Source organism: Salmo salar, chromosome ssa12, assembly GCF_905237065.1.
Source record: "Salmo salar chromosome ssa12, Ssal_v3.1, whole genome shotgun sequence".
NCBI classification, from domain to species: domain Eukaryota; kingdom Metazoa; phylum Chordata; class Actinopteri; order Salmoniformes; family Salmonidae; genus Salmo; species Salmo salar.
Genome location: NC_059453.1, coordinates 61,031,426 through 61,054,540, shown reverse-complemented (window position 1 = coordinate 61,054,540; position 23,115 = coordinate 61,031,426). Strand labels below are relative to the sequence as shown.

General features: G+C 43.2%; 1 protein-coding gene across 5 annotated transcripts in view; it reads left to right on the top strand.

Annotated features, from left to right (window-relative positions):
- The window catches only part of LOC106565432 (nck-associated protein 5-like), a 99,963-nt gene that overhangs the window by 10,772 nt on the left and 66,076 nt on the right, over positions 1-23,115 (top strand). For 4 of the 5 annotated variants that reach the window (XM_014132563.2, XM_014132567.2, XM_014132566.2 and 1 more), the window contains exon 2: positions 19,677-19,875. The exons of the other annotated variant lie outside the window; for it this stretch is intronic. The gene's annotated coding sequence lies outside the window, so the exon portion shown is untranslated. The remainder of the gene's footprint in view (positions 1-19,676; positions 19,876-23,115) is intronic. 5 annotated transcript variants of the gene reach the window in all.

Sequence of the window (23,115 nt, the reverse complement as noted above, 5' to 3'; positions counted from 1 at the left end):
ACGTTATAGATGTATCCTAAATAGTTACACATGTATCAATATGAAATATCCTCCTTTGCATATTTGGGTTTTATTCTACACTATTTTAATGAGCTCTGACCCCAAACAAGACCACATTTAGTTGGACCGGAACAAATCCGAACCAGTCAGATGCCTATGTTTCACAAGTTTGGACATCAAGGTAGAGTATAGTTCAATACATTATAGTGTACTCAACTCTAGTGTGCTCTACTGTGTACTGTACTGAACTCTGCTCTACAGTACAGCACTGTACTCTACTTTTCTTTACTGTACAGAACTATACTTTTCTTTACTGTGCTGTCCAAACTTGTGAACCCAACTGTGCTTTGTGACTGCTATGATTTCCCGTTGAAGCCAATTCAATTACAGAAATGTTGTTAGCGGTTTTGTAAAAAAAAAGTTTGAATCACTTTTTATAATTCATTACTGGGTCTTCCTTTCCTCTGGCGGTCTTCATGAGAGCCAGTTTCATCATAGCGTTTGATTGTTTTTGTGACTGCACTTGAAGAAATGTTCAGAGTTCTTGAAATGTTCCACATTGACTGACCTTCATGTCTTAAAGTAATGATGGACTGTCGTTTCTCTTTGCTTATTTGAGCTGTTCTTGCCATAATATGGACTTGGTATTTTACCAAATAGGACTATCTTCTGTATACCACCCCTACCTTGTCACAACACAACTGATTGGCTCAAACGCATTAGGAAGGAAAGAAATTTAACAAGGCACACCTGTTAATGGAAAATGCATTCCAGGTGACTACCTCAAGAAGCTGGTTGAGAGAATGCCAAGAGTGTGATGTCTTCACTATTATTCTGCTATGTAGAAAATGGTAAAAATAAAGAGAACCCCCAATATATTATTTTGTAAATATATTTTCCACTAACCCTACTACCCCTCCCCTAATTGGAGAACACTAATGAACAACAACACTTAGGCTTCTACTTCCAGCCCTATATATATGACAATCTATTTTACAATAGTTATATTTTGTTTGTTTTTAGTTCTGTCCTTCCTCAATCTCTCCCATCTATTTCTGATGTCCATCCCATTTTATTTCTATGCCATACCTTTTTAACTGTGCTGTTTAACAAAGTTCTGAACCTATATACATTTTACATTAGTTATCTTGTTTATTAGTCCCACCCTTAACCTCCATTCAACTGCTCCCATCTATCTAACACCATCCATATAGGATTTCTATTTGCCATATATTTTTCAATTGTGCTGTGATGTTTCACAAAAGTTCTGAACATTACTATTCTCATAGTTTCTACAGATTGTACATTTGTAAGATTTTTTTGTTGTTAATATAAAATTATTATATTATTGATTGATTTTTGTCAGACTTTTCAAATCACCTAGTAGTGCTACCTGCAGAGTTAGCTTGAGGTAAATGTTGCAATGTATATGCCTTAATTAAAAAAAATATACAGACTCTTAGCTTTCATTTGACACCCAATTTGACATGGTCCTGTGAACTTCACATGTTGGTGCTCATGCGTCCTTTTACCTAGAAATGAACATGTCTGTCAGCCAGGGCACTTTGCACACTGAATCATCTCTCTTGTCAGCATTTGTAGTGAATGTGAGAAGCAATTTTGAATTTGGCTTACAGCAGCTTGGTAATGTAACAGACTACACTTAACTTTATAGGAATGCACTTTGTTTATCCGTGACTCAATAAATCATCCTCACAATCCAGCTGCCAAGTTGGACGAGCCATTTCATGAAACATCAAATGCAACACCACCACATTTGACTGCACATTTTACTGAGAATGTGTTTGAATGATGTGTTCTCAATGACTCTCGCCTGTTTTTGCATAGATACTGACTATGCATAGATAATACACTTTGAGTAGCAGCAGTGTAAAAATATAGGGGGGGAGGGGTGTCAATGTAAATAGGGTAGCCATTTGATGAATTGTTCAGCAGTCTTATGGCTTTGGGGTAGAAGCTGTTAAGGAGCCTTTTGAACCACTCCGGTACCACTTGCCGTGTGGTAGCAGAGAGAACAGTCTATCACTTGGGTGACTGGAGTCCTTGACAATTTTTTTGGGCCTTCCTCTGACACCGCCTAGTATATAGGTCCTGGATGGCAGGAAGCTTGGCCCCAGTGATGTACTTGGCCGTACGCACTACCCTCTGTAGTGCCTTATGTTCGGATGCCGAGCAGTTGCCATACCAGGCGGTGACGCAACCGGTCAGGATGCGCTCGATGGTGCAGCTGTAGAACTTTTTGAGGATCTGGGCACCCATGCCAAATCTTTTCAGTCTTCTGGGGGGGAAAAGGCGTTGTCGTGGTTTGTTTGGACCATGATAGTTTGTTGGTGATATGGACACCAAGGAACTTAACTCTTGACCTGCTCCACTACAGCCCTGTCGACGTGAATGGGGGCGTCTTCGGCCCGCCTTTTCCTGTAGGCCACGATCGGCTCTTTTTGTCTTGCTCTGCTCACATTGAGAACAAGGACTATGGTGGTCTGCTTGAAACATGTAGGTAGGACAGACTCAGTCAGGGAGATGTTGAAAATGGCAATGGCCTTGTGCTCTGCTCTGTTCCTGGATAGATGTTTCCTGGCGGGGGGTGGTGTAATGTGAAAGACCAACGCCTCGGGTTACATCACTGGTTGCCTCTCAAATGTTACAGTATTTCCTACATAGGGCTCTATCAGCCCCAGTCAAAAGTAGTGCACTGTCTAGAGAATAGGTTGCTATTTGGGACGGAGTTCAAGTCTCTCTGCCCTTCACCATCACATGCCAGTTTGCACATCATAACTCATGTATATTTCAAAGGCTCTCTGCTCTTCTTTTATTATTAGTGTCTTTCTCACAATGGAGCTGCTGTGCTGTTACGTAAGGCTGTGTGAAACGCATAGGACCTGAGTTATTTATAGACAGCGTTTGTTGTTGATGTGCGGAAGCTGCAGTGTGTGAGTGTGTGTGAGTGTGTATGTGTGTGTGTTCAGGGCTAATGGATGCAGCCTTTGATATTCATCACCTTTGATATCCATCATCACTAGATGTGCATGAATTGTGGTCTTAAAGAGCCTTTGATCAGTTTTGTTTCTCTATGCGAGTAGATTGGATGTCTTCCAAATGACACCCTATTCTAGTTTAGGTGACACAACATATAGGTCTCTTTGCTTCAGATGGATCGACCTTGAGTGACCTTTTTTAAATAAACCCAGTGGTCAATCTCATTACCCGCGCTGTATTGCTTTAGGATTTGTCATCTCAACATTATATATTCCAAATAGCACCCTATTTCTTATGTAGTGCACCACTTTTGACCAGGGCACATATGGTGCCATTTTGGACAACCTTATATATTCTGCTTGTCCAGAATGGCAGTGTTTTGATTAATCCTTGCAACAGATTGGTGTGCAAAGCAGTTTGTAATGCTGTTCAGAATGCACTGACAATGGCAGACTCTGGAGTATTTTAACTAAGCCATCCTGGCACAAGAGACCAACTGGAGATGTTTTATTCTTTTTCTACATTGGAATACCGGAGTGCCAAGTCTAGGACCAAAAGGCTTCTCAAGAGCTTTTACCCCCAAACCATAAGACTCCTGAACAGGTAATCAAATGGCTACCTGGACTATTTGCATTGTGTGTCTCAACCCCTCTTTACACTGCTGCTACTCTCTGTTTACCATATATGCATAGTCACATTAATTGTACATTCATGTACACACTACCTCAATTAGCCCGACTAACCGGTGCCCCCGCACATTGGCTACCCAGGCTATCTGCATTGTGTCCCACCACCCGCCAACCCCTCTTTTACGCTACTGCTACTCTCTGTTTATCATATATGCATAGTCACTCTAACCATACCTACATGTACATACTACCTCAATCAGCCCGACTAACCGGTGCCTGTATATAGCCTCGCTACTGTTATAGCCTCGCTACTGTTATTACTCACTGTCTTTTTACTGTTGTTTTTTATTTCCTTATCTATTGTTCACCTAATACCTATTTATTTACTTAAAAATTGCACTGTTGGTTAGTAAGCATTTCATTGTAAGGTCTACTACACCTGTTGTATTCGGCGCACGTGACAAGTAAACTTTGATTTGATCTACCAGGTAGACCGTTTGGTTAATTGGTGTTGCTGTAGCGCTCATGTGATTGCAGAGTTTGCTAAACAAATGGCCACTGGATTGTTGCAAATAATCATGATATCATTCTGCCAGGTACTTTTGTGGTAACAATTTTAATTGAGAAGGTTTTTGGGGAAAGCCATTCCATCTCTACCAGGAAAAAAGTTATCGTTAGCGTCATCGCTAATGGCTACACCAAGGGGCAACGCACACAGACAAGGGCATTCCTGTGCCGTTTCAGGAAATACGCATCACTGATGCATTTTGTTCATGTCTTATAATTCACTTGGGCAAATTAATTTATTTACTAAGAAATTCTATAGATTTAGTTGATTTCCTATTAACTTCAATTCATTTGTGAATATTGTTGAATTCAGTTTTAATGTTTGGATTCTGTGACCCCGTCTGCAATGCAGATTTTATAGGGTCCTAAGAATATAACACTGGCAGAAATGGCTCAGATGAATAAAGTTGGGGACAGTATGAAAATCACAGCCTCTTTGTGCCTATGTTGACTAGGTCCTCAGTATATTACAGCCAGGGAAAAAAATAGAAAATTGAGAGGGCCTTATCCGAAATTATGCAAAGCTGTGCCCGGGAGGCTAGGAATTGGCTGAGGAGTCTGGCTGATATTTAAACACGTGTGAAATATATGTGCATAGTAATGGAGCTGTAATGGGGAAGGGGGCGGGAGATATGTACTGATCAGTTTAGTTGGTTTGATGGGTGTCCCACATATACAGTAGAGGACAGCTTCTAGCCACCATCCATACTTTTCACTAAGAGGTAGGGAAGCGGGAGGGGGAGTGTTTGCTACAACCTAACACTCCTGATTTGTTCACCACGGGCAGTATGAAGGCAAGGCAGACAATGTCACAGCGAAATGTTATTTTTGTGCGTTTTAAAGAAGCTGCCACGTGTCGAATTTCACATTCACTTTGACTTTGCTACGGCGGGCTGCAAGGAGGCACATTTAAATATTTAGCTGTTTGGCTCTAAAAAGCCTCATGTTGTTGCCTATGCTAAATATTGAGGGTGCAAGATTACAGCTTTGTTGCCACTGCAGGTCTAGGCTGGAGTATACAGATGTAGGATCTTAATCCACATCGACGGGCCGCAGTGGAGAAGGTCAAGCTTCAAGTTCCTCTGCGTGCACATCGCTGAGGACCTGAAATGGTCCCTCTACACCGACAGCGTCGTGAAGAAAGGCGCAACAGCGCCTCTACAACCTCAGGAGGCTGAAGAAATTTGCTTTGCCCCTAAGACCCTCCACAAACTTCTATAGATGCACCATCGAGAGCATTCTGTCGGGCTGTATCACCCCCTGGTATGGCAACTGCACCGCCTGCAACCACAGAGCTTTTCAGAGGGTGGTGCGGTTAGTCGAACTCATCACCAGGGGCACACACCTGCCCTCCAGGACATCTACAGCACCCGGTGTCACAGGAAGGCCAAGAAGATCATCAAGGACCTCAGCCACCCGAGCCACGGTCTGTTCACCCCGGTACCATCTAGAAGGCTGAGACGGTACAGGGGCATCAAAGCTCGGACAACAGCTTTATCTCCAGGTCATCAGACTGTTAAACAGTCATCACTAGCCAGGCTCCGCCCGGTACCCTGCTCTGAACCTTGAGAACTGTCTCTAGCCGGCTACCACCCGGTACACTACCCTCCACCTTAGACTGCTGCCCTATGAACATAGTCATTAAACACTGGTCACTTTTTAATGTTTGCATACTGTTTTACTCACTTTATATACTGTATTCTAGTCATTGCTCATCCTATATAACTACTACTGTACACACCTTTTATATTAATATACTGTCTATACACATTTACTTATAGCTATATTTATATTCCAGGCTTGTTCTTTTTTTTGTGGGGGGGGGGGATTCTGTGTATTGTATTGCTAGCTATTACTACACTGTTGGAGAAACATAAGCATTTCACTGCACCTGCGATAACATCTGCATATCAATCAAATTTGGTTTTAGAATTTGATCCCCCTGTTGTAGGAAATGTCCTGCACGGCAGGAAAAGCAAACTTGTAGTGTATTCAAGGTTTAAAAAGGCTTCTAAAATGTGTCATTTCCACTTTAAAAATGGCAGACTTGATTTGTCTTAAAACATTTATCAACCCCTACAAAAATGTTAATTATAAATGTATAATACACATTTCCTGTTGTTGCAGGATTATTTCCCTGCTGTGAGAAATGGGTCAGATTAAGATCCTATATCTGTATAAAAGGGATTGTATACCCAAATCTCTACCTTAACTGTCACCATCTTAGTGGATTGATATCGCTAACATGGCTAGATAGCAGTCAACTGGCATCGCTTTTACTTTTCTGTGGGGAATTCAAATGAAATATGAGTTCTCAACCGGTAACTCCTGCAATTGTATAAACAGGGATTTTGTAGGCCCACCGATCAAAGTCCAAAGACAAAAAAAATAGGGGACTCAATTTACTGTTGAGAGTTAGAACAGTACAATCCACAAGGTGCAATTTTGAAATTTGGTTGTGCATCAGCAGTTTCTCTTGTCAGTCACTGACAGTCACTCAATTAGCCCATGTCAGCTAAATATTGTTGTTATTGGTAAGTTAGTCTAGCGGTCAGCTATCTAAACTTGTAATCATGGTCGAATTATCGACCGGGGGGGCCCCATTGATTTTGTTAGTCACACTCACTTGGATATCATGTTAACTGCACACATTTCTTTCTGCCCCACGATAAAATTAGTTGAATTTAAGGACATTTACTCAAACTTGCAGGATTGGGGGCGGGTCCATAATAGTAATAATAATAAGCTTAGGCCCCCCAAAAGACTAGGGCCGACTGCGTGTGTTGGTATGAATGTGAGTACGTAGACCAGTGATAAATTCCCACGATAATATATATATATATATATATTTTTTTGTGGCACCCACCCCCATCTAAGTTGCCTATCCCTGGTATAGTGACATGGGGATGCTTGAACTGTTGTTTCAGTGTACAGTATGTTTTTTTTTGTTTTTTTCGTCAGTCCTGGCAGTTGTTTACCTACACTACATGACCAAAATGATGTGGACACCTGCTCGTCGAACATCTCATTCCAAAATCATGGGCATTAATATGGAGTTTGTCCCTCCTTTGCTGCTATAGCAGCCTCCACTCTTCTGGGAGGGCTTTCCACTAGATGTTGGAACATTGCTGCAGGGGCTTGCTTCCATTCAGCCAGGAGCATAAGTGAGGTCAGGCACACTTATGTTGGGCGAATAGGCCTGGCTCGCAGTCGGTGTTCCAATTAATCCCAAAGGTGTTCGATGGGTTTGAGGTCAAGGCTCTGTGCAGGCCAGTCAAGTTCTTCCACACCGATCTCGACAAACCATTTCTGTATGGACCTCGCTTTGTGCACGGGGGCATTGTCATGCTGAAACAGGAAAGGGCCTTCCCCAAACTCTTTCCCCAAAGTTGGAAGCACAGAATAGTCTAGAATGTCATTGTATGCTGTATTGTTAAGATTTCCCTTCACTGGAACGAAGAGAATGTGTTTCCACTGCTCCAGAGTCCAATGGCGCCGAGCTTTTCACCACTCCAGCCGACGCTTGGCATTGCTCATGGGGATCTTAGGCTTGTGTGTGTTGCTTCCAGAGGCAGTTTGTAACTCAGTAGTGAGCGTTGCAACCGAGGACAGACTATATTTAAGCGCTTCAGCACTCGACAGTCCCGTTCTGTGAGCTTGTGTGGCCTACCACTTCGCGGCTGAGGTATTGTTGCTCCTAGACGTTTCCACTTCACAATAACAGCACTTACAGTTGACCAGGGACAGCTCTAGCAGGGCATAAATTTGATGAATTGACTTGTTGGAAAGGTGGCATCCTATGACGGTGCAATGTTGAAAGTCATGGAGCTCTTCACTAAGGCCATTCTACTGACAATGTTTGTCAATGGAGATTGCATGGCTATGTGCTAAATTTTACCAACCTGTCAACAACGAGTGTGGCTGAAATAGCCGACTCCTCTATTTTTTTATTTAATTAACTTTTAACTAATTTGAAGGGGTGTCCACATACTTTGTATGTATAATGTATGTCCTGTGTAAAGATGTCATATGGAATGAGTGGAAACTGCAGGTTGGACACATACACACTGCTAGCCTTAGGCGGTATACCATATATATATATATATATATATATATATACAGTCAGTCAGTCAAAAGTTTGGACACACCTACTCATACAAAGGTTTTTCTTTATTGTTACTATTTTCTACATTGCAGAATAATAGTGAAGACATCAAAACTATGAAATAACACATATGGAATCATGTAGTAACCAAAAAAGTTTTAAACAACTCAAAATATATTTTAGATTCTTCAAAGTAGTCACCCTTTGCCTTGATGACAGCTTTGCATACACATGGCATTCTCTCAACCAGCTTCATCTGTAATGCTTTCCAACAGTCTTGAAGGAGTTCCCATATGCTGAGCACTTGTTGGCTGCTTTTCCTTCACTCTGCAGTCCAACTTATCCCAAACCATCTCAATTGTGTTGAGGTTGGGAGATTGTGGAGGCCAGGTCATCTGATGCAGCACTCCATCACTCTCCTTCTTGGTCAAATAGCCCTTACACAGCCTGGAGGTGTGTTGGGTCATTGTCCTGTTGAAAAACAAAACAAATGATAGTCCCACTAAGCGCAAACCAGATGGGATCGCTGCAGAATGCCGTGGTAACCGTGCCGGTTAAGTGTGCCTTGAATTCTAAATAAATCACTGACAGTGTCACCAGCAAAGCACCCACACCATCACACCTCCTCCTCCATGCTTCATGGTGGGGACCATACATGCGGAGATCATCCGTTCACCTACTCTGCATCTCACAAAGACTAAAAAATCTCAAATTTGGACTCATCAGACCGAAGGACAGATTTCCACCGGTCTAATGTCCATTGCTGGTGTTTCTTGGCCCAAGCAAGTCTCTTCTTATTATTGGTGTCGTTTTAGTAGTGGTTTCCTTGCAGCAATTTGACCAGGAAGGCCTGATTTCATGCAGTGAACAGTTGATGTTGAGATGTGTCTGTTACTTGAACTCTGTGAAGCATTTATTTGGGCTGCAATTTCTGAGGCTGGTAACTCTAATGAACTTATCCTCTGCAGCAGAGGTAACTCTGGGTCTTCCTTTCCTGTGGCGGTCCTCATGAGAGCCAGTTTCATCATAGCGCTTGATGGTTTTTGCGACTACACTTGAAGAAACTTTCTTGAAATGTTCCTTTTTGAGTGACCTTCATGTCTCTCTGCTTATTTGAGCTGTTCTTGCCATAATATGGACTTGGTCTTTTTTTATTATTTTACCCCTTTTTCTCCCCAATTTCGTGGTATCCAGTTGGTAGTTACAGTCCTTTTCCATTGCTCCAACTCCCGTACGGGCTCGGGAGAGGCGAAGGTCGAGAGCCGTCGTCCTCCGAAACACAACCCAGCCCAGCCAAGCCGCACTGCTTCTTGACACAACGCCCGCTTAACCCAGAAGCCAGCCGCACCAATGTGTCGGAGGAAGCACCGTACACCTGGTGACCGTGTCAGCGAGCATTGCGCCCCTGCCCGCCACAGGAGTCGCTAGTGCGTGATCGGACAGGAACATCCCTGCTGGCCAAACCTTCCCCTAACCCGGACGATGCTGGGCCAATTGTGTGCCGCCCCATGCGTCTCCCGGTTGTGGCTGGCTGCGACAGAGCCTGGACTCGAACCAGGTTCTCTAGTGGCACAAGCGCTACCACTGTGATGCAGTGCCTTAGACTGCTGCGCCACTCGGGAGGCCCGGACTTGGTCTTTTACCAAATAGGGCTGTCTTCTGTATACCAATCCTACCTTGTCACAACACAACTGATTGGCTCAAATGCATTAAGAAGAAAATACATTTCACAAATTAACTTTTAACAAGGCACACCTGTTTAATTAATTTGTGTTCCAGGTGACTACCTTATGAAGCTGATTGAGAGAATGCCAAGAGTGTGCAAAGCTGTCATCAAGGCAAATGGTGGCTATTTACAACTATAAAATATACACTGCTCAAAAAATAAAGGGAACACTTAAACAACACAATGTAACTCCAAGTCAATCACACTTCTGTGAAATCAAACTGTCCACTTAGGAAGCAACACTGATTGACAATAAATTTCACATGCTGTTGTGCAAATGGAATAGACAACAGGTGGAAATTATAGGCAATTAGCAAGACACCCCCAATAAAGGAGTGGTTCTGCAGGTGGTGACCACAGACCACTTCTCAGTTCCTATGCTTCCTGGCTGATGTTTTGGTCACTTTTGAATGCTGGCGGTGCTTTCACTCTGGTGGTAGCATGAGACGGAGTCTACAACCCACACAAGTGGCTCAGGTAGTGCAGCTCATCCAGGATGGCACATCAATGCGAGCTGTGGCAAGAAGGTTTGCTGTGTCTGTCAGCGTAGTGTCCAGAGCATGGAGGCGCTACCAGGAGACAGGCCAGTACATCAGGAGACGTGGAGGAGGCCGTAGGAGGACAACAACCCAGCAGCAGGACCGCTACCTCCGCCTTTGTGCAAGGAGGAGCAGGAGAAGCACTGCCAGAGCCCTGCAAAATGACCTCCAGCAGGCCACAAATGTGCATGTGTCTGCTCAAACGGTCAGAAACAGACTCCATGAGGGTGGTATGAGGGCCCGACGTCCACAGATGGGGGTTGTGTTTACAGCCCAACACCGTGCAGGACGTTCGGCATTTGCCAGAGAACACCAAGTTTGGCAAATTCGCCACTGGCACCCTGTGCTCTTCACAGATGAAAGCAGGTTCACACTGAGCACATGTGACAGACGTGACAGAGTCTGGAGACGCCGTGGAGAACGTTCTGCTGCCTGCAACATCCTCCAGCATGACCGGTTTGGTGGTGGGTCAGTCATGGTGTGGGGTGGCATTTCTTTGGGGGGGGGCGCAGAGCCCTCCATGTGCTCGCCAGAGGTAGCCTGACTGCCATTAGGTACAGAGATGAGATCCTCAGACCCCTTGTGAGACCATATGCTGGTGCGGTTGGCCCTGGGTTCCTCCTAATGCAAGACAATGCTAGACCTCATGTGGCTGGAGTGTGTCAGCAGTTCCTGCAAGAGGAAGGCATTGATGCTATGGACTGGCCCGCCCGTTCCCCAGACCTGAATCCAATTGAGCACATCTGGGACATCATGTCTCGCTCCATCCACCAACGCCACGTTGCACCACAGACTGTCCAGGAGTTGGCGGATGCTTTAGTCCAGGTCTGGGAGGAGATCCCTCAGGAGACCATCCGCCACCTCATCAGGAGCATGCCCAGGCGTTGTAGGGAGGTCATACAGGCACGTGGAGGCCACACACACTACTGAGCCTCATTTTGACTTGTTTTAAGGACATTACATCAAAGTTGAATCAGCCTGTAGTGTGGTTTTCCACTTTCATTTTGAGTGTGACTCCAAATCCAGACCTCCATGGGTTGATAAATTGGATTTCCATTGATTATTTTTGTGTGATTTTGTTGTCAGCACATTCAACTATGTAAAGAAAAAAGTATTTAATAAGATTATTTCATTCATTCAGATCTAGGATGTGTTATTTTAGTGTTCCCTTTATTTTTTTGAGCAGTGTATTTAGATTTGTTTAACACTTTTCTTTTGGTTACTACATGATTGCATATGTGTTATTTCATAGTTTTGATGTCTTCACTATTATTCTAAAATGTAGAAAATAGTAAAAAAATAAAGTGTGTGTGTGTGTGTGTGTGTGTGTGTGTGTGTGTGTGTGTGTGTGTGTGTGTGTGTGTGTGTGTGTGTGTGTGTGTGTGTGTGTGTGTGTGTGTGTGTGTGTGTGTGTGTGTGTGTGTACCGTATTTCGAAATAGCCACGGGATGGTTTTTCAATACCGTTAACCATTTCTTGACATTTTAATATTTGTTGCTACTTTTGACGTAAATACCTGCAGTCAACTTGTACAATATGTTAGAAGATAAAGCAGATTGCTTTCTTTATTTCACTTGTCACATTATTTGACATTATGAAGCTTACCGTAGTTCCCCAGAACGGTTGAGCCAATCACGTGTTTGTTTGTAAATGGCACAACTGGAGAAAGCGGGAGCCAGTGAGTCCAGCTGTGTATTGACAGGGGTCGCATTTTATATTGAAAGTCAAGTGTTTTTTTGTTGTTGCTTCAATGGAGTGATCCGGGACATGCAACTATAGTTTTCCTTCAAAGGAGTTAGCACAACTTCATTTTCATCAGATGACAACCGAAGTGCAATTCTATTTGGCTGGCAGCCACACAAGTAGGCTATAAATGCTTACAATGAAAAAGAAAGGTATTTTTTGCAAAAACTATGGATGACCATAATTCTGTTTATCATAGAAAGAATGTATCCAGCTACATTTCCTAATGTTTTTCTTCAAATGAGAAAAGTAGGCTGGCTACACCGAGAAAAGTAGGTACCAGAGGAGAAAAGTAGCTACACGTCAGTCAGAGCGCTGTCTGCTTATAGAATGCTTGTTCGTCTGATGTCGAGCAGAAATTACAATAAGAAGCATTTTAGATCTGTGTTTACAAAACGAAGCAAGATATTTCTTGTGTTGTATCTTTTTTTTCATGCGTGAAAAACAAAGAATTCTGCGTGAACGTTACCCATAAGTTTAGCTTGCTAGTTAATTAAGTGGCTTAATTAATAAGTTGATGGGGCATTCTATTGTGTTGGCTTTCTGCCTTGTTCGAGGAAGCAAAGCCTGTTTAGGAATGAGTTATCTGTACAGCTGCCACTGCTATCTTTTTGATTTCCTTACGTTTTTTTTTCTCCTCTCAGTTCTTGGCCGGTCTGCTCCTCCCCCGTCTTCTCAGAGCAGGCTGGCCTGTTGCCCTAGCGCAGCCAGACTCCACACAGACACAGCGCATCTGCTGCTCCAGAGCCAGTACTGTTCATTTGAACAATGTCTCTCGTTCACATTCGCTTGTAAATGTCCAAACTCACCAACAAATGTAATTCGGTAGCTCCTACATATGTGTGTGTATATGTATATATGTATGTATATGTTGGGCGTCTACCAGAATGTTAAAGAAATTAGCACAAGTATTAGTACATTTCCATGGAGGATGCTAGCTAAATATGCTAACAAAAAAATAAAACAATTGCAAAGACAGGCAGTCCAGCTTCCACCTGTAGCCTAATGAATCCCTGAGCTGACAAGGTAAAAATCTGTTGTTCTCCCCCTGAACAAGGCAGTTAACCCACTGCTGTGGGGGCCGTCATTTTAAATAAGAATTTGTTCTTAACTGACTTGCCTAGTTAAATAAATGTTAGACACCACACTGATGCCCCCTTAGTACACAAGGGGGCGCCAAAAACAGAAAGAAAGCCCATTGGGCGTCTACCAGAATGTTAAAGAAATTAGCACAAGTAATAGTACATTTCCATGGAGGATGCTAGCTAAATATGCTAACAAAAAATAAAACAATTGCAAAGACATAAAGTTATATATAAAAACTTTATTTATATATATATATATATATATATATATATATATATAACTTTATGAGCTGGACTGCCTGTCTTTGCAATTGTTTTATTTTTTTGTTAGCATATTTAGCTAGCATCCTCCATGGAAATGTACTATTACTTGTGCTAATTTCTTTAACATTCTGGTAGACGCCCAATGGGCTTTCTTTCTGTTTTTGGCGCCCCCTTGTGTACTAAGCCAGTAATGCCGTAAATCACGGGATAAGAGAAGGACAATATGAACATCTTGATACCGCCCAACCCAACACTGCCACCATTTTTTTACCCCACCCCCTGTGCCTCTAGGCTTCCACTGTCTTATCTTTTCTCTTCCTATCTCATTCTCTCTCCTTTCCCATTATCTATGTACGGTTGCCTTGGCTCCTCATCAAAGCAGCAGAGATTTAGTTTGGTAATTTTTTGGGGTGGTTTAGTTTTTTTAGAAATATTTGGTCATTACTACCAAGAGCTGGATATAGATGACTGAAATCACTAGGGGGAGAAATAATACACACACACACACACACACACACACACACACACACACACACACACACACACACACACACACACACACACACACAGAGGAATAAGTTGCCATATCTTCTTGAGATATCTCTACTAATTAATATACAATGCTGATGTCTACACCCTTAAGAAATTAAAGCAGTCTGGCACTTAAAAGTTTTTGACCCATCTTGATTGTGCTCTGCCTTTGTTTTTTCCTGCTCACATTGTGACATTTTCATTGCAACAGTCTTGTAGGTCTTGTCATACTAAGCATTTATTATTTAACCTTTTCACCCTTTTAATTCCAACCAAATGTAAACCCCTGCTGATCTAATCAAAGTGAAACATAAATATTCTTATGCCAGATCCATATCTGCCAAGTCGTAACACACCCTTCAGAAATGTTTCCTTCAATCAGATTTCAATGCTTACAGAAATTCTACGTGTTTCTAAACGAATAAAGGAATAACTGTGACCTCTGGTCAGTGTGATGTATATATGGAATGTTCTGTCTTTTGTCTGCATGTGGCTGAATGAAAAGGGGGTCATCTGAAAGGGCACAGTGGTATGGTAATCAAGGCCAAAGCATTCCCATAAGAAGATTACTAGCCTCTGGTTTCTCCCCCGCCTGCCCCACCGTTAATACCCACGTCTCTCTGCAAAAGGGGGTTACTGTGCTTTTTAAAACAACAGGGCCGCTAATCCAGCCCACAAGCATTCACATACTATAGATTATTACTTGCAGATGTGAGAGGAGAGCACTGTTTCTCCCTCCCTCCTCCCCCTCTCCTGCCTCCTACTCCCTGGTCAACAGTGTACAAGCGAAGGGAATGTTTGTATAGGTGTGTGCCCTGCCCTAAGGGGTGGAGGGACCAGTGGAGTGGGACAGCAGTGCAATACGGGGAGTTATATCGGATAAACACTCCTATCGGGGACAAAATCCCCTCTGATTCTGTATTTGGGGTGACGTACAGACAATGATAAATCAGCGGTAGTCGTAGAAAACCACATTCAGAGCTCTTAGAGGTCACCTCTGATATCACAGTACAAGTCTTCAACTGACAAAATGCAACTTGAGTAAGAAAAAAAGTGAAAAAGCAGGTACAGTAAAAGGAAAATGCCTTGGTTTCTCTATCCATGTCCTGTGAATCTTTAATATTCATAGAAGTATTGAGTGTTGTGCTTTGATTGATACTGGGTTGAGACACAATTGTTATAGAAAGAGATGGTGGGAAATGTAAGCATTTGTTAGTGATCTGAAATATTGCGAATCTAGTTGAATTTTAGGCTATGCGGTTAGGAACATTAGCTGTGTCTGGACGGCAAGCAGTTTTTTGGATGTGTGTCTGACCGTTGAGCCACACAGTATTTTACCCCAGATATGGCTGCTTGCTCAGAAACAACCAATTTGATTAAGTTGACTTGGCGCACGTAATCATTGCCGTCTCCAACATACCTTTGAATGCGAGTTACGGGGTTGTGACTAACCTTCACATGGACACCTTCACATGCTTCAGACTATAAACACTGCAGAAGCCACATGGCTAACTGGATGTGACAGAATGTGTATCAGAAATGGGACAAGGTTGCGAAACCTGTGTGGGTCAGTGTATGTGTTGGTAGGTGCTAGTTCAACCAGATTAAAAGGCACTGAAACACAGTCAATGCCGAGTCGCAAAGACTGCCATGCAGTTGTGCCCAGCTGTCTGTCCTTCCAAGGTACTTCTTCCTCCCTTTCTTGTGCCCGACTCATTCTCTCTTTCACTCTTTCCCCTTTTGGTTTTCACAGATTATCTATTTTCAGAATGCATATGTATGTATATGTTAGGCATGTAATAATGTATTACATGTGGTCATAGGGCCTCTGCATTATGACCATAACTTAATGTGGGTGGCAGTCAAAGGTGCCATATGGCATCTCATATTAGCCTTGGGAGAGTGGCAGAAGCTCTTAAAGTATTGATTAATTAAAATGGCAAAGGGTGGGGATCAGTGACAACTTGACACATGTCTCTGGTGTTGCTGCAGGAATATAGGTCAGAAGCGATGCTTGAGCACTTGATCATGCATTCATTGCCTTCGGGGAAGAGTTGTGTTGGTGGCAGTGGGATGGAGAAGAAGAGAGCGACTCACATTGGTTTACCAGATGGAGAGACTGGTACTTGATAGCGAGACATTTCATGTCGTTTGGTTTTTTACAACCGTAGAGAAGCAGTCAAAACAGTAGTTATTATCATTTTGTTTGACCAGTTACACAATCGAAGGAGCGTTTGAAGTGCCACAACTGGTTTGTACACCCATTTCAGACAGTACATTTCAGACAGAAGATGTGGTAAGTTACTAGGGCTGCGGCGGTCATGACATTTTATCAGCCGGTTATTGTCATGCAAAAGCCTGCCAGTCTCACAGTAATTGACTAACTTAATTAACACACACGTTTAGCATCTCCAGGCCTCCCCGCATGTTCTGAAAGAGCTGCAAAATCTGGATCCCTACAGATCAGCTGGGCTAGACAATCTGGACTCTCTCTTTCTAAAATTATCTGCCGAAATTGTTGCAATCCCTATTACTAGCCTGTTCAATCTCTCGTTCGTATCATCTGAGATCCCCAATGATTGGAAAGCTGCTGCGGTCATCCCCCTCTTCAAAGGGGGAGACCCTCTAGACCCAAACTGTTACAGACCTATATCCATCCTGCCCTGCCTTTCTAAAGTCTTCAAAGTTAACAAACAGATCACCAACCATTTCGAATCCCACCTCAGCCACGCTCAAGGTCCTAAACAATATCATAACCGCCATAGATAAAAGACAGTACTGTGCAGCCGTTTCATCAACCTGGCAAAGGCTTTCTACTCTGTCAATCACCGCATTCTTATCGGCAGACTCAATAGCCTTGGTTTCTCAAATGACTGCCTCGCCTGGTTCACCAACTACTTCTCAGATAGAGTTCAGTGTGTCAAATTGGAGGGCCTGTTGTCCGGTCCTCTGGCAGTCTCTATGGGGGTGCCACAGGGTTCACTTCTCAGGGCTACTCTTTTCTCTGTATATATCTATGATATCACTCTTGCTGCTGGTGATTCTCTGATCCACCTCTACGCAGACGACACCATTCTGTATACATCTGGCCCTTCCTTGGACACTGTGTTAACAAACCTCCAAACGAGCATCAATGCCATACAACTCTCCTTCCGTGACCTCCAACTGCTCTTAAATGCTAGCAAAACTAAATGCATGCTATTTAACCGATTGCTGTCCGCACCTGCCCGCCTGTCCAGTATCATTACTCTGGACAGTTCTGACTTAGAATATGTGGACAACTACAAATACCTAGGTGTCTGGTAAGACCGTAAACTCTCCTTCCAGACTCACATTAAGCATCTCTAATCCAAAATTAAATCTAGAATCGGCTTCCTATTTTGCAACAAAGCATCCTTCACTCATCCTGCCAAACATATCCTTGTAAAACTGACTATCCTACCGATCCTTGACTTCGGCGATGTCATTTACAAAATAGCCTCCAACACTCTACTCAGCAAATTGGATGCAGTCTATCACAGTGCCATCCGTTTTTGTCACCAAAGCCCCATATACTACCCACCACTGCGACCTGTATGCTCTCGTTGGCTGGCCCTCGCTTCATATTCGTTGCCAAACCCACTGGCTCCAGGTCATCTATGAGTCTTTGCTAGGTAAAGCCCCGCCTTATCTCAGCTCACTGGTCACCATAGCAGCACCCACCCGTAGCACGCGCTCCAGCAGGTATATTTCACTGGTCACCCCCAAAGCCAATTCCTCCTTTGGCCGTCTTTCCTTCCAGTTCTCTGCTGCCAATGACTGGAACGAATTGCAAAAATCACTGAAGCTGGAGACTCATATCTCCCTCACTAACTTTAAGCATCAGCTGTCAGAGCAGCTCACAGATCATTGCACCTGTACATAGTCCATCTGTAAATAGCCCATCCAACTACCTCATCCCCATATGTTATTTTTCTTTTCTCTCCTTTGCACCCCAGTATCTCTACTTGCACATTCATCTTCTGCACATCAATCACTCCAGTGTTTAATTGCTAAATTGTAATTACTTCGCCACTACGGCTTATTTATTGCCTTACCTCCCTTATCTTACCTCATTTGCACACACTGTATATAGATTTTTTTTCCTATTGTGTTATTGACTGTACGTTTGTTTATTCCATGTGTAACTCTGTGTTATTGTTTGTGTCGCTTTGCTTTATCTTGGCCAGGTTGCAGTTGGAAATGAGAACTTGTTCTCAACTGGCCCACCTAGTTAAATAAAGGTGAAATAAAAAAATATTTTTTAAAGTGGATTTAACATGTGACACCAATAAGGGATGATAGCTTTCATCTAGATTCACGTTGCCAGTCTGTCATGTAAAGAGCAGGTGTTCCTAATGTTTGTACACTCAGTGTAAGTCTTTAGGTGGCTTTTGTTTTTCCATGTTTTCTACCCCCTACCCCTTTCAGATATACAAAAAGCTGTTAAAAACAAAAAGGTAAATTAGTGGGATTTTTTTCCAGGATGTTTCTCACAGGAAACGTGTGGAGCAAGGCAAAGCAACATTCAGGAGTTTAATGAAATCTTTAGGCCAAATGTAAAACTAGACGTGGAGGGTATACAGGTTGCTAACTGTGGACCACGTATTTTTTGGGGGGTCTTTTCTTCTCAGGGTTCAGCTGGACACTGGCTTGATGGGTCAGCCAGAAGGCCACATGCCAGCTAGCTCCTTGTGTCTTATAAGTTGGGTTCCTGGTCAAAGGTCTTGACTTGTCATGACCAGGGTGATCCTTTTTAGTTTTTAATTACATGCTTCGGATTGGAGACGGATGGTGGTATCACCTTTTAGTTTATTGACGAGGCAGAAGACTGTTGGGCATTAGTTACTGGTAGAGAGATACATGAGCTTTGTGTTCAAAGGGTACCCATAGGTTGTTGTTGTGGTTTCCTCCCCACAATGGTCTAAATCCAGAAGGCTCACACTCTGTTGACATGTTCAGGCTGAGACAAGGTGTGCTGGTCATGTTTCCCAATTAGCTTACAGATGGTATAGGTTATGTAATGTTTTTGTATTGACTTTACTTAAACAGGAAATGTATAGAAGATATTGATCAGCTGAGCAGTGTGGTGTTAAATTAAATGAGCTGAACGATGCTGCAGGCGATGTCACTTCTTTGCCTAAGAAAGCACAAAGAGGAAATTAAATCTTCAAAGATAAATTGCAAACCACTGTTAAAAGATGGCATTTCCATATCCCTGTGCAATGGTTCCTCGACCTGTCTATCTTGGACGTGATGGAAATGTATCAGCTGTGAAATCATTAGACCCTGAGGGATCAGCAACTTCCGTACCAAGAAGTGATTGTGTCAGCATTGAATATGCTACATTTCTATAAATTCTGATGCCAGCAGGATGCCTACTGCCTCACTTATTGGGGCAAAAATCGGAAATGCGCATTCTTCATGAATTTACCATAGTGACTCATCCATCTCTGTCTTTGTTAACAGGATTCTTACCCTCCATCTTCCCTTATCTCTGGTGATTCAACGTGGTATAATGTGATACAGGAACATCAGTGGTGCCAGTGGGAGAGTGTGATAAAGCATGGGATTGCCCCCAGGAGACAGGAACCACACTCCTATTCTTGAGGTTGAGGTCCCTGGCCCTTGAGGGCCACACGATAGACGGCTAGAAGCTAGCTCTGAGGTGAGTGAACTCACCTATGACTATTAGGTTACAGTTTCTATTAAGTTAGATTTAGTATAGTTGTTGAGGTATGACACTCAAGCCCCTGTTGGTGATTGGCTGCTCATTGGATGGTCAGTATTGGGGACGTACAGGTAACAACCAAACATAGTATTAGAGATTCTCTTGTACTTTTGTATGCTTTTTAGCCAGTAGTTCTGAAAGTAGCACTCTCGAGCCAAAAGTGATCCCCAAAAATGGCATACTACGTCACGTGCAGATTTGTGGACCACGTCATTGCGCTCTCTCCCACTCTGCTGTGTGTGTGCATGATGTGCCTCTTGCTAGCTGTCACTCAACTGGCGAGGGGCAGAAGCTCATTGGTTGAACTCTAATTGCTATGGGGCTGGCCGACGTGGGGGAAAATGTAGGGAAAATGGCGCAGCACAGCTTCCAGAAAACAGTCGTTTTCAAACTAGGGATTTTGTGGCTAATTGAGGCAAAACAGTAGTTCTGCTCATAGATTATGCACAATGTATGAACTACACATTGACACATCCAGCCCAAAGCGGGAGGTTTAAAAAATATTTAGTAGTCGCCAAAGTTCCAGAGCATGTCTTTAATAGGGTGTTGGGCCAGAACAGCTTCAATGCACCTTGGCATACAGTAGCTATATATGGGACATGTAATTTTTACTTCATATGTCATAAAGTGATCTGATCAACTCTTTTGCTATTTGTTGAAATTAGGGTTAAGAAGGATTGCGAGGGGAGCATTTTACAACTAATATTGAGAAGGAACTTCCCCTAGCTAGCTTATGTTGACCATTAAAATTAGCCAGTCTAACGTCTGCACCGTGACCTTGAGTACGTTCAGCTAATGACTTTCCATTGGTGTCGGTTACAACAGTGGGCCATGCCCGAGAATTGAGTGTCACAGTGCTACAGGCTTAGCTGGATTAGACCCCCCCCAAGCTCCTGTTGAGCTTGGAGATTTAGTGGTCCCTGACTGAGCCCCTCCATTGCGTCTCCATTGAGGCTGGCTTGTACAGGAAAGAGTGAATGGAGTCGTCTGTCCACTGTGTCCAGGGTTCCAGGGTCAGTCCCGCCACCATTGCATGGGGGAAGAGTGGGGAAAGCAAGGGGCTTCTCTGGAGTGAACCAAATGCCAAAAGGAGAGCAAGATTAAGTGAGTGATAGAGCTGGGAAGTGAAGAGAGGGAACGAAAGAGGGAGTAATAGAGAGGCCATCTGTTGATTTTTAATTATTTTCAATCTGAGATTCTCCTTGATGAATTATTCAAGTCTTCATCAAAAGGCAGTTTTTTTTGCTCCTTTCTTCCTCTTCGTCTTTATTTTCTCCTTTCTCTTCGTCTTTCTTTAAGGAGTGTATTATTTCTCTGGGCGGTTTACTCTCTCCCATGTAAATTAATGGACGCTATTGATGCCAAACGGCACTTCTGCTGCGGTTGTAATCTGCTGTGAGATTATTTAAATGCATGAGAGGAGGCTGTCTGGTTGTGGAAACTCTGTTTTATCAGTGCGGTGGTCTATTTCTGGCACTGTGGTTAAATTACTTTTGAAAATTTCCCTTTGATTTTGTATACATCGCTGTGCAGGATCCTCATCCACTCGACTGTCCATTTGTCTCAGTAGTTCATGAATATGGTTTCTATCCATTCTCGGAATTCATGTCGAGTTCTTGGTTTTCAGTCAACAGGTTATACTGTATCACCAAATGATTTCAACAATGTTTTTTTTTGTTGCTGTTTTGGAAAAGAGATAAAACTACAGTACAGAGTCCACTACCCGTCTTCCTTACCATAGTGACTGGTATAAAGTGATATTTAGAAAAATGTATCTTGTCTTAGGGACTCATTTTGGGACCAGGTGCACAAACAGCACTGACACTTGCAGCCACACATGCCCGCTAACAACTGCTAGCCTCCCAGGATGGCAAACATTCCAATGGAGAGAGGGAATGGGTGGGGCCATACAGGGGATAATGATGACCAATATCCCTCTTCACAAAAAGATGTAGGCTGGGTGACCTAATGGGCTATGAATTCAAAACTCTTTACTTGACTTCCACACTTTGTCAAGTTGGCTTCTGTGGACATTGGTTAGATATAGTTCAGTCTGTTGGTAGTCTAACTAAACCTAGGCAAAAAAATATTACCACGAAAGACTAAGAAAGGAACAGTCTTGCTTGTTATCAGACCTCCAGGACATTATTACTTTCACAACCAGATCTCATTAGAAGTGTCTACTCTATGTGAAAATGTGCTCTGATTCTCCATAATGGCCGTCCCAGTGGGACACACTGAGAGCCCCTGGAGGGTCCCTGTAGCACATGTGCTACTCTTACTGTGTGGGTGTTCATGAAGATTAACGACCTATGACAACTGATCTCACATTCCTCAAATCTCTGGGGACAAGTGTGTGTAATGTGTATGCATGGGTTTCTCAGTTATGCACTATGAGGGGGGAGTTGAGGTGTGTGTGCCTATATGTATGCATGTTCGATTGTGTGCGAAAAAGGGGGGGGGGGGGTGACTAGGTCTGTTGCCATACATGTGAAGTTTTCTTTGGATTAAAGCTGCAAAATGTCACTTTTTGGGTGACCCGATCAAATTCACATAGAAATGTGAGTTATATGTCATTCTCATTGGAAGCAAGTCTAAGATGGCACCGTACTGGATGGCTGTCATTTTGTAAGCTCCGACCCAACTTATTGTTGTTTATTTTAATTTTATTTTCACAATGTATGCTATTATTTCTTACAACCACCAATAACTTTTGAACATCAGATCGGCAGTTACTTACCCCAATTCCGGCTTCTACTTCAACTCATCTGCCCTGGGCTCTCAGTAATTCCGACCCAATTTTTGGGCTACCCAAGAGCAAACGCCGGCGTTACAGAGGCGGGGGCGGGGGGGGGTCCTGGTGATATGGAGGCGAAGGGAAAACCGTCCACGTCTTCCCTCATTCTACTAACCAGTCACACGAGAATAAGATGGATGAAATCCGATTGCGGATTTGCTACCAATGGGAGTCTCAACTGCAATATTCTTTGCTTTTCTGAAACATGGCTCTTGGATATGGCTCTTGGACTCTTGGCCATGGCTATGCAACTCAATCGATTTTCCAGTCGGGGAAATCGAGTGGGGAGGGGTTTGCCTCTACATCAACACCAACTGGTGTGTGTCGACCCACTGTTCACCCTACTTGGAATACCTGATGGTCAAATGCCGACCTTAATA